This window comes from Sciurus carolinensis, chromosome X (genome assembly GCF_902686445.1).
Source record: "Sciurus carolinensis chromosome X, mSciCar1.2, whole genome shotgun sequence".
Lineage (NCBI taxonomy): Eukaryota > Metazoa > Chordata > Mammalia > Rodentia > Sciuridae > Sciurus > Sciurus carolinensis.
The window spans coordinates 38,266,544-38,276,127 of NC_062232.1; the positions used below are offsets into that span (position 1 = coordinate 38,266,544).

Here is a 9,584-nt window from a genome sequence, read left to right on the forward strand (position 1 = left end):
AGTACATAGAGTCATCTGATAAAACAATCATGACACTGAACAGTTTCATCCCAACAAAAATTCTTTCATGCCACCCCTTTTTAGTATATATTCCCTCACAATCAAACCATGAAAAACCACTAATTTATGTTATTTTCCCATAGTTTTTCCTGGACCAGAGTGTTATGTAAATAAAATCATGTAACATATTAACTCTTTTTTTTTTTGGTTCTGGGGATTGAACTCAGGAGTACTTACCACTGAGCAACATCCCCAGCCCTTTTTTATATTTTATTTAGAGACAGATTCTTGCTGAGTCATTTAGGGCCTCACTAAGTTGCTAAAGCTGACTGTAAACTCACAATCCTCCTACCTCAGCCTCCCAAGGCACTGGGATTACAGGCACACACCACCATGCCTGGCACATGTTAACTTGGTCCTGCTTCTTTCACTTAGCAATCTGCATTTAAGATGTATCTGCATCACTGTATAAGTCAATAGTCTGTTGCTTTTTAATGCTGAGGAATAGTCTACTGTATTGATATACCGCAGTTTGTTTATCCATCTGCCAGTTAAAGGATATCTAGTTAATTCCCAGTTGGGGGTAATTATGAATAGAGCTACTGTAATTATTCATGCATAGGTTTTTGTGCAAACGTAAGTTTTCACTTCACTAGGGCAAATACCCAGAAGTAGGATTTTTTCTTTTTTTGGGGGGGGGGGGTACTGGGGATCAAACCCAGGGCCTTGTGCTTGCAAGCAAGTACTCTACCAACTGAGCTATCTCTCCAGCCCCTAGAAGTAGGATTTTGGAATAGTAAATGTATGTTCAACATTATGAGAAATGACCAAACCATTTTCTAAAATGCTGTTCCCATTTTGCATTCCCATCAGCAAAATATGAGTTCAAATTGTCCTGAACATTCACCAACACTTGATTTTTTTAATTTAACCATACTGATAAGTATGTAGGGATATCTCATTGTCCTACTTTGCATTTTTCCAATGAGTAGTGTTTAGCATCTTCTTATATGTTTATTTACCATCCCTATATCTGTCGATGTTCAGTTCAGCAGTTTTGACCACATTTTTAAAAGGGTATTGGTTTCTTCCACTGAGTTTAGAGATGTTTTTAAAAAATATACTCTGAACTATCAGTAATGTGAAGAGAGAGCCTACAGAGTGGGAGAATATCTTTGTCATTCATACTTCAGATAGAGCACTAATTTCCAGAATATATAAAGAACTCAAAAAACTCTACACCAGGGCTGGGGAGATAGCTCAGCTGGTAGAGTGCTTGCCTCGCAAGCACAAGGCCCTGAGTTTGATCCCCAGTACCGCAAAAAAAAAAAAAAAAAAAAAAAAAAAAACTCTACACCAAGAATACAAATAATTCAATCAACAAATGGGCTAAGGAAATGAACAGACACTTCACAGAAGAAGATGTACAAGCAATCAACAGATATATGAAAAAATGTTCAGCATCTCTAAGAGAAATGCAAATCAAAACTACCCTAAGATTTCATCTCACCCCAATTAGAATGGCAATTATCAAGAACACAAGCAACAATAGGTGTTGGCGAGGATGTTGAGAAAAAGGTACACTCATACATTGCAGGTGGGGTTGCAAATTAGTGCAGCCACTCTGGAAAGCAGTATGGAGATTCCTCAGAAAGCTTGGAATGGAACCGCCATTTGACCCAGCTATCCCACTCCTTGGCCTATACCCAAAGGACTTAAAATCAGCATACTACAGAGATACAGCCACATCAATGTTCATTGCTGCTCAATTCACCATAGCCAGATTGTGGAACCAACCTAGATGTCCTTCAATTGATGAATGGATAAAGAAACTGTAGCATATATATACAATGGAATATTACTCCGCCATAAAGAATGATAAAATCATGGCATTTGCAGGCAAATGGATGAAATTGGAGAATATTATGCTAAGTGAGATAAGGCAATCTCAAAAAACCAAAGGACAAATGATCTCGCTGATAAGCGGATGATGACATATAATGGGGGGGGAGGGGTTAGCGTTAGGGTTAGGGTTAGGTTTAGGGTTAGGGTTAAGGAGGGGGACAAGAATGGAGGAAGGAAGGACTGTATAGAGGGGAAAGAGGGGTGGAAGGGGTGGGGGGAAGGAAAAAAATAACAGAATGAATCAAACAACATAACCCTATGTAAATTTATGATTACACAAATGGTATGCCTTGACTCCATGTACAAACAGAGAAACAACATGTATCCCATTTGTTTACAATAAAAAAAATTTTTTTAAATATATTCTCAGTAGAAATCCTTTGTCAGAAAGTAATTTGCAATATTTTCTCCCAGTATGCATCTTATCCTTTTATTCTCTGTTTCTCATAAAAATAAAAGCTTTTAAATTTGATACAGTCAAATTTATCAGTTTTAGCTTTTATGGATAATGCTTTGGGTATAACATCTACAATTTCTTTACCTAACCCAAGGTCATGAAGATTTCCTCTTATTTTTTTTTCTTAAAACATCATAGTTTTATATTTTGCATTTTTGTCTATGATTGACTCAGTTAATATTTGTATAGAGTATGAAATGTGGGTTGAGAATCTTTTTTCTTTTTATTTATTTATTTGGGGAGCATGTAGACATTCCATTTTTCTACTTTGTTCATAATACTATTTTTTCATTGAATAGCCTTTACAGCTTTCTTGAAAATCAGTTGACTAAAATGTTTGCACTTTACAACAGAGTTCCAGAATAGACCACATGTTAAGTCACACGAGCCCAAATAAATTTTAAGTTTCAAGTCATGAAAAGTATGTTCTCTGATCTCAATGGAATAGAGTTATAATACAATAACAAAAACAATTTTGAAGAATTCACAAATATGTGGAAATTAAACAACATGCTTCTAAATAGTCAATGGGGCAAAGAAGAACTCACAGGGGAAATGACAAAATACTTTTTTTTTACAAAATACTTTGATATGAAGAATCATTATGAATCCTTCATAAACTATTTGAAAAGATAGAAAGGAATACTCCAAGCTCATCCCACGAAACAAGCAGTACCCTGATACTCAAACAATATAAAATGTCACAATAAAACCACAGGCCAATATTTCTTATGCATATAGAAACAAAATCTTCAATAAATACCAGCAAACCAAATCCAGCAACATATTAAAGAGACTATACATCATGACCAAGTGAAATTTATTCCAGAAATTCAAAATTAATTTAACATATGAAATCTGATTTATGTAGAAAAAAATTTGGCAAATCCAGTAATTATTGATAATAAAAAGAATACTCAGTAGGCATGATGGCAAATACCTGTAATCCCAGCTACTGTGGAGGTTGAGGCAGGAGGAGCACAAGTCTGAGGCTAAACATGAAAACTTAGATCCTGGCGATATAGCTCAGTAGCAGAGATCCCTAGGAACACACACAGACAGAAATTAGGAATAAAGATAAACTTTCTCATAGTGATAAAAGACATCTATGAAAAATCCATGAACATGATATTTAATTGTGAAAATTGGAGTGCTTTTCCCCCTAAGAGCAGGAACAAGACTGGAGATGTCCACTCTTACTAGTTCTTGTTAACACTGTAATAAATGTAAGAAAATTAAATAAAAGGCATCCACATGGAAAAGGAAGAATTAAAACTATTTCAATCCTTGGATAACATAATTTTGTATACAGAAAATCCTAAGGAATCTACTTTAAAAACACTTAGAAATAATAAGTTTAGTTGTGAGACAGAGCCACAAACAAAAATCAAAATTTCTATCTGCTTGAAATGAAAATTCAAAAATGAAATTAAGAAAATCATTCCATTTGAAACAGTATAAAAACATCATTGAAAAAAAAACATCATTGAAAGAAATTAAAGAAGACATTAATAAAAGACATCCCACAATCAAAGATCAGAAGACTAACTATTGTTAAAATGTCAGTACTCACCAAATTTATCTACGGGTTCTAGCCAATTTCCATCAAAATTCCAGCTGACTTCTCTCTATAAATTGACAAGCTGACCCTAAAATTTACATGAAAATTCAAGAAACCAAGATGAGCTAAAACAATCTTGAAAAAGAACAACGTTGGAGGATTCATACTTCCTGATTTCAAAACTTTCTAGAAAAACTTTAATAATTAAGACAGTGACATACTGGCTCTAAGAATAGACAAATAGATCAATGAAATAGAACTGAGAGTCTAGAAACAAATTTTCACTTTTATGGTCATTTAATTTTTTTTCTTGAAACTGGGGACTGAACCCAGGGATGCTCTACTGCTGAGCTACATCCCCATCCCTTTTTGTTTATTTTTGGGACAGGGTCTTGCCATGTTGTCCAGGCTGGCCTCAAATTTGTGATCCTCCTGCCTCAGCATCCTAAATTGCTGGGATTACAGGTGTGTGCCACAGTGCATGGCAGATCATTTGATTTTTAATGATAGTTTCAGGACAAGTCAATAGAGAAAGAATAATCTCAACAAGTAGTGCTAGAATAACTAGATAACTTCAGGTAAAAGAACAAAATTGGGTCACTACCTCATTCTATATTCCATTCACTCAAAATGGATCAAAGATCTAAATGTGAGAGCTAAAACTAAAAACACTTAGAAGAAGTCAAGCCTAGTGGCACATGCCTGAAATCCCTGCAACTCAAGAGGCTGAAGCAGAAGGATCACAAATTCAAGGACAGCCTGGGCAATTTAGGGAGACCCTGTATCAAAAACTAAAAAGTGCTGGAGATGTAGCTCAAGGGTAAAGTGTCTCCGGGTTCTATGTCTAGTACTAAAAAAAAAAAACCTCTTAGAAGAAAACATAGGGGCTGGGGATGTAGCTCAGTTGGTAGAGTGCTTGCCTCGTAAACACAAGGCCCTGGGTTCAATCCCCAGCACCACAAAAAAAAAAAAAAAAAAAAAAAAAAAACAGAAGAAAACATAGGTATAAATATTCATTACCTTGGAGTAGGCAAAGTAGCAACCAAATTAAAAATAGGTAAATTTGATGTCATGAAAATTAAAAACTTTTATGCCACAAAGTATTCTCATTAAGAAAATGAAAATATCACTGATAAAATGAGAGAAAATACTACAAATCATACATATGATAAGGACTTATATCTAGAATATATATAAAGATCTTTTAAAAGTCAGTAATAAAAATGTACTTTAATTTGTTCCATTTCAAGCATTCTTCATCTCTTTGTATCAATCTAAGATTTTATCTGGTATCACATTTCTTCTTTTTTTTCCTTTTGAAATTTATTAGAGATGTGGCAAGATATATAAATCCTAATGGAAATGCTTTCTTTTTGTTTGTTTGGTTTTTTATTTCATTTTTATTGTAAACAAATGGGATACATCTTGTTTCACATTTCTTCTTGACTGAAGAACTTCTTGCAACTTTTCTTATAGAGTATTTCCCATTTTTTTGTGTGTCTGAGAAAGTGTTTATTAAGTCTTCATTTTTGAAACTTACATTTTTCTGGCTTTAAAGATTCTGTGTGGAGAAATGAGGGGGCGGTATGAAAGATGGTGGACTGAGACAGCCATCATTACCCTATGTACATGTATGATTACACGAGTGGTATGAATCTACATCAGGCACAACCATAGAAATGAAATGATGTACCCCATTTGTGTGCAATGAATTGCTGGGATTACAGGTATGTGCCTGTAATCTGCAAAAATAAAAAATAAAAAAAGCAAATAAGATTCTGGGTGGAAAGATTTTATTTTATTTATTTTTTGCAGCACTTTAAAATTGTCACTCATTATCTTCTGGTTTGCATGGTTTCTGACAAAAAGTCCACTGTAATTATTACTTTTCCTCTGTAGGTAATGTCTTTTTTCCCTCAGGATGTTTCAAGATTTTCTTTTTGTGTTTTGTTGTCAGCAGGTTCAATGTAGTTTCCATCTAATTCCAGCTGGCTTCTTTCCATAAATTGACAAGCTGATCATAAAATTCATGTGGAAATTTAAGAAATCCAAAGTAGCTAAAACAATTTTGCTTAGATTTTATGCCCAGGTGGGTGTTTGGGGTGGGGAGCATTGTTTGTCTGTTTGTTTGTTGTTTGAGTATTTTGGCATTCTTGGCTTCTTGCATCTGTGGTTTAGTATGTGTCGTTAATTTTGAAAGTTTTTTTGTTGTTTGTTTGTTTTTTGCAGTGCTGGGGATTGAACCCAGGTCCTTGTTCTTGACAGGCAAGCACTTATGAACTGAGCTATATCCCCAGTCCCTAATTTTGAGAGTTCTAAGCCATTATTTCTTCAAATATTTCTTCTGCTTCAATGCCTGTTTTCCCTCTGATGTTCCAATTGTGCATATGGGAATGACTCTTAACTTCCTACACCCCTATGGAAATAAGAAATTCCTCAGGGAGATGTTCAAAGGCAGTTTTTAATAACTGTCATAGCAGAGAGGGTATTCTACCAAAGGCCATAGGGTAGTGGCTCTGAGTAAATGGTACTATGGTATAACATGCAAATGATTATTTCAGTCAACTTGCTATGAAACAAAAGGGGAAAAAAACAAAAGTGGTATTGAACATTTACATTCCCAGAAAAGCCTTATAGCATTTTCTCATCTACCTCTTACGCCTACAGGAATGTTCCTTTGTTCTTGGGCACTTCCATTAAACAAATGCTCAATAACAAAAAAGGTCAGAATTTGATTTAATTATAAATTCACACTGTGCACTTATATTTAGTCCATTGCATCCTAAAGAGTTCTGCCTGTTTCTTCTTTTTAATACCAAGGCAAGTAGAGATGCAGTCCTTAAATAATTAATAGTAATAAGTAAACAAGGTTTCTCGGGTGTCTTTTATCACTGTGCCTTCAAACAGCTGCAATAATGAAACCAGCCTATATTCACATAATCCCTTCAGCAATCAGAATGAGACCCTCTCTTTAGTTACAAGCTAAATGTTCTTCTTTCAAAATCCATGTAACCTCACGGTTGTTCCCAAACCTAGCTACAAATTCGAATTACTTAACATACTCACACCAGAAATTCTGATATAGTATATCTTGGGCAAGACCTGGGAATCTGTGTTTTTTATAAATTCTCCAGGTAATTGTGACAGCTGGTTTATCTTTGGAACCAGGAAAGTTGAGGATGCAGGCTGGAACCTTAGTTCTTTAGTTTTTTTTTTAATCTTTTTTTAATTTGTTCTAATTAGTTGTACATGACAGTAGAATGCATTTCTGCATTTTGATATATCATACATAAATAGAGTGTAATTTCTCGTTTTTCTGATCATACATGTTATAGGATCACATTGGTCATGCAGTCATATATGTACATGAGGTAATAATGTCTGTTTCACTCTACTATCCTTCCTACCCCCATACCCCTTCCTCTTCCTTCACTCCCCTCTACCTAATCTAAAGTAACTCTATTCTTCAGTTCTTGATTCCTTAGATGCTGTGTAAACCTCAGCCAGAGTGACCTTTTGGGATATTAGTATCTTAAAACTTATTCCTGTTTAACTTTCACATTATTTAACCTCTTTAGAGTCCCTTGCATCAGTTCATCCATTGCTGAGATGAGCCCCCTGGGCTTTAACCCCACTCCAGCCAGCATACTCATCATAAGAAGCTTAATTGCCTAACATTTTCCCAAGATGTGAGTGTGATGGGCAACCTCCAAGATGGGTCCCAAAGATTACTGACTCCTTGTTTAATCCCCTCATGTTGTAGCATGGTTCATCTATGCGATAAATAGCATATGGCAGAAGAGATTGTGTGTTACTTTCAAGATTAGGTTATGAAGTCTATAACTTCTCTCTTAGGTGTCTTCTCTCAGATCATTCTCGCTGAAGGAAACCATGTTGTAAGCAGTCCTATAGAGAGATTCATTTGGCCTATGTTTCATGTTTTTTGCTGACAGCCTTGTGAATGAACTTGAAAGCCATTCTCTAGCCTGTTCAAGATGACTACAGTCCTGAAAAAATTGACTACAATCTTCAGAGAAAACCTGAACCAGAACCATCCATTTAAGCCTCTCTCAAATTTTTAAACACTAAGTAAGAAACTGTGAGATAATGCATATTTTATTGTTTTAACCTTTTAAATTTTACATTAATGTGTTTCTCAGTCTTAGATAACTAATACACTGGTTATTGTTTAGATATGACCTGTTTCCCAAAGAACAATGTGTTGAAAGCTTGGTCCTCAAGGCAGCATGTTCAGAAGTGGGGATTTGGGGAAAATGGATCATGAGGGCTCTGACTTCATGGATGGATTAATCTATTGAGGAAATCATTAATTGAATGAATTGTTGGAAGATATGGGAGGTGGTGGATATTGTAAGAGGTAGAACCTAGAGGGACTAAATCCTTGAGGGCAGGCTTGCAAGCGTGCACTCTCTCTCCCCCTCTTCCTCCCTCCCTCCCTCCCTCTCTCTGTCTTTCCCTCCCTCTTTTCCTTCCAGTTGCCATGAGGTAAGAAGCTCTCCTCCACCATGCCTTTCCTCTATGATACTCTGCCTTGCCTCAGACCCAAAGCAATGAAGCCAGTCAATCATGGACCTAAACCTCTAAATCCATGAGACAAAATAAGTCTTTCCTCCTCTAGGTTGTTTTTCTCATGTATTTTGTCTCATTGACAAAAAAGTGACCAACACACTGAGTAAGACACACAGCTAATCTTGGGAGGCAACAACTTAGAATAGATCTCTCCTGACTCCAGGAAAGATTAGTTTTCCAGAAGACTGAAGAAAGATTCCATCTTCTACCATAATCAGGTTCACTTCCTTAGACCACTTCCCCAGTTCATGCTATCCTGTACATCAAGAATTGGGTATCCTACTTATGAAGTTTCTGGGCACAATGAACTCGGAAGGAAACCAAGCTTATTAAAACTTAGTTATCACATAATTTAAAACACCTCTTCCTCATTTTATCCATTCAAATGAACATGAATGCCACGGTAATTAACACTATAATAACAGGCAGACAGCAGGCAAGAGAATGATGAAAGTATGTGCTACACAGAAAACAGGAAAAGGTATCCATACCTAAGTCCTCTGGAAAGGAAGCTTTCAGAATGTATAGATGCCTGCTGTGAAGGGCAGCAATGTTGGCACTCACAGAAGGCAGGAGAGACAAGTAACTTCTGGTCAGCCACATGAGAGGTTGCTGTTCAAGCAACAGGTCTTATGTATTGAGAGACCACCATGCTAACTTGATTTGGGTACCAAATATGGCAGGATGGAATATGTCAGATCATTGGGAAGTCTCTGAAGTTTAAAACAATGAAGACATTTCAGCTCAATTCATCAATAAGAACTAAACATGCACAGTCAATCCAGGTACTGACTTTAGAGTCAATATAAGATTAAAAAGAGTGATTCCTACAGTTCAAAAGCTGATAGCCTACACCTACATTTCAAACTTAATGTATTATAATGCAATATAATTGTCCTTGTTTTTCTGTTTGTCTACCCTCCAATTCCTATCCATCTTCACTTTTCCTTGTCCTGATTCATGCTGTATAAAAGACCATTGCCTGGACTCCTTTGACTTCTGGCTTCCAGTTGGGATCTTTCTACATGAGGCACTAGAACTAAATTGAAAGGTAGGAGGATAGAAATGTAA

General features: G+C 35.9%; 1 non-coding gene across 1 annotated transcript; it reads left to right on the forward strand.

The window, feature by feature from the left end:
* Positions 1-4,811: 4,811 nt before the first annotated feature.
* Trnat-cgu (transfer RNA threonine (anticodon CGU)) lies at positions 4,812-4,885 on the forward strand. The gene has a single exon. It is a non-coding gene; the product is annotated as a tRNA-Thr (tRNA).
* The last annotated feature ends 4,699 nt before the right edge of the window (positions 4,886-9,584 follow it).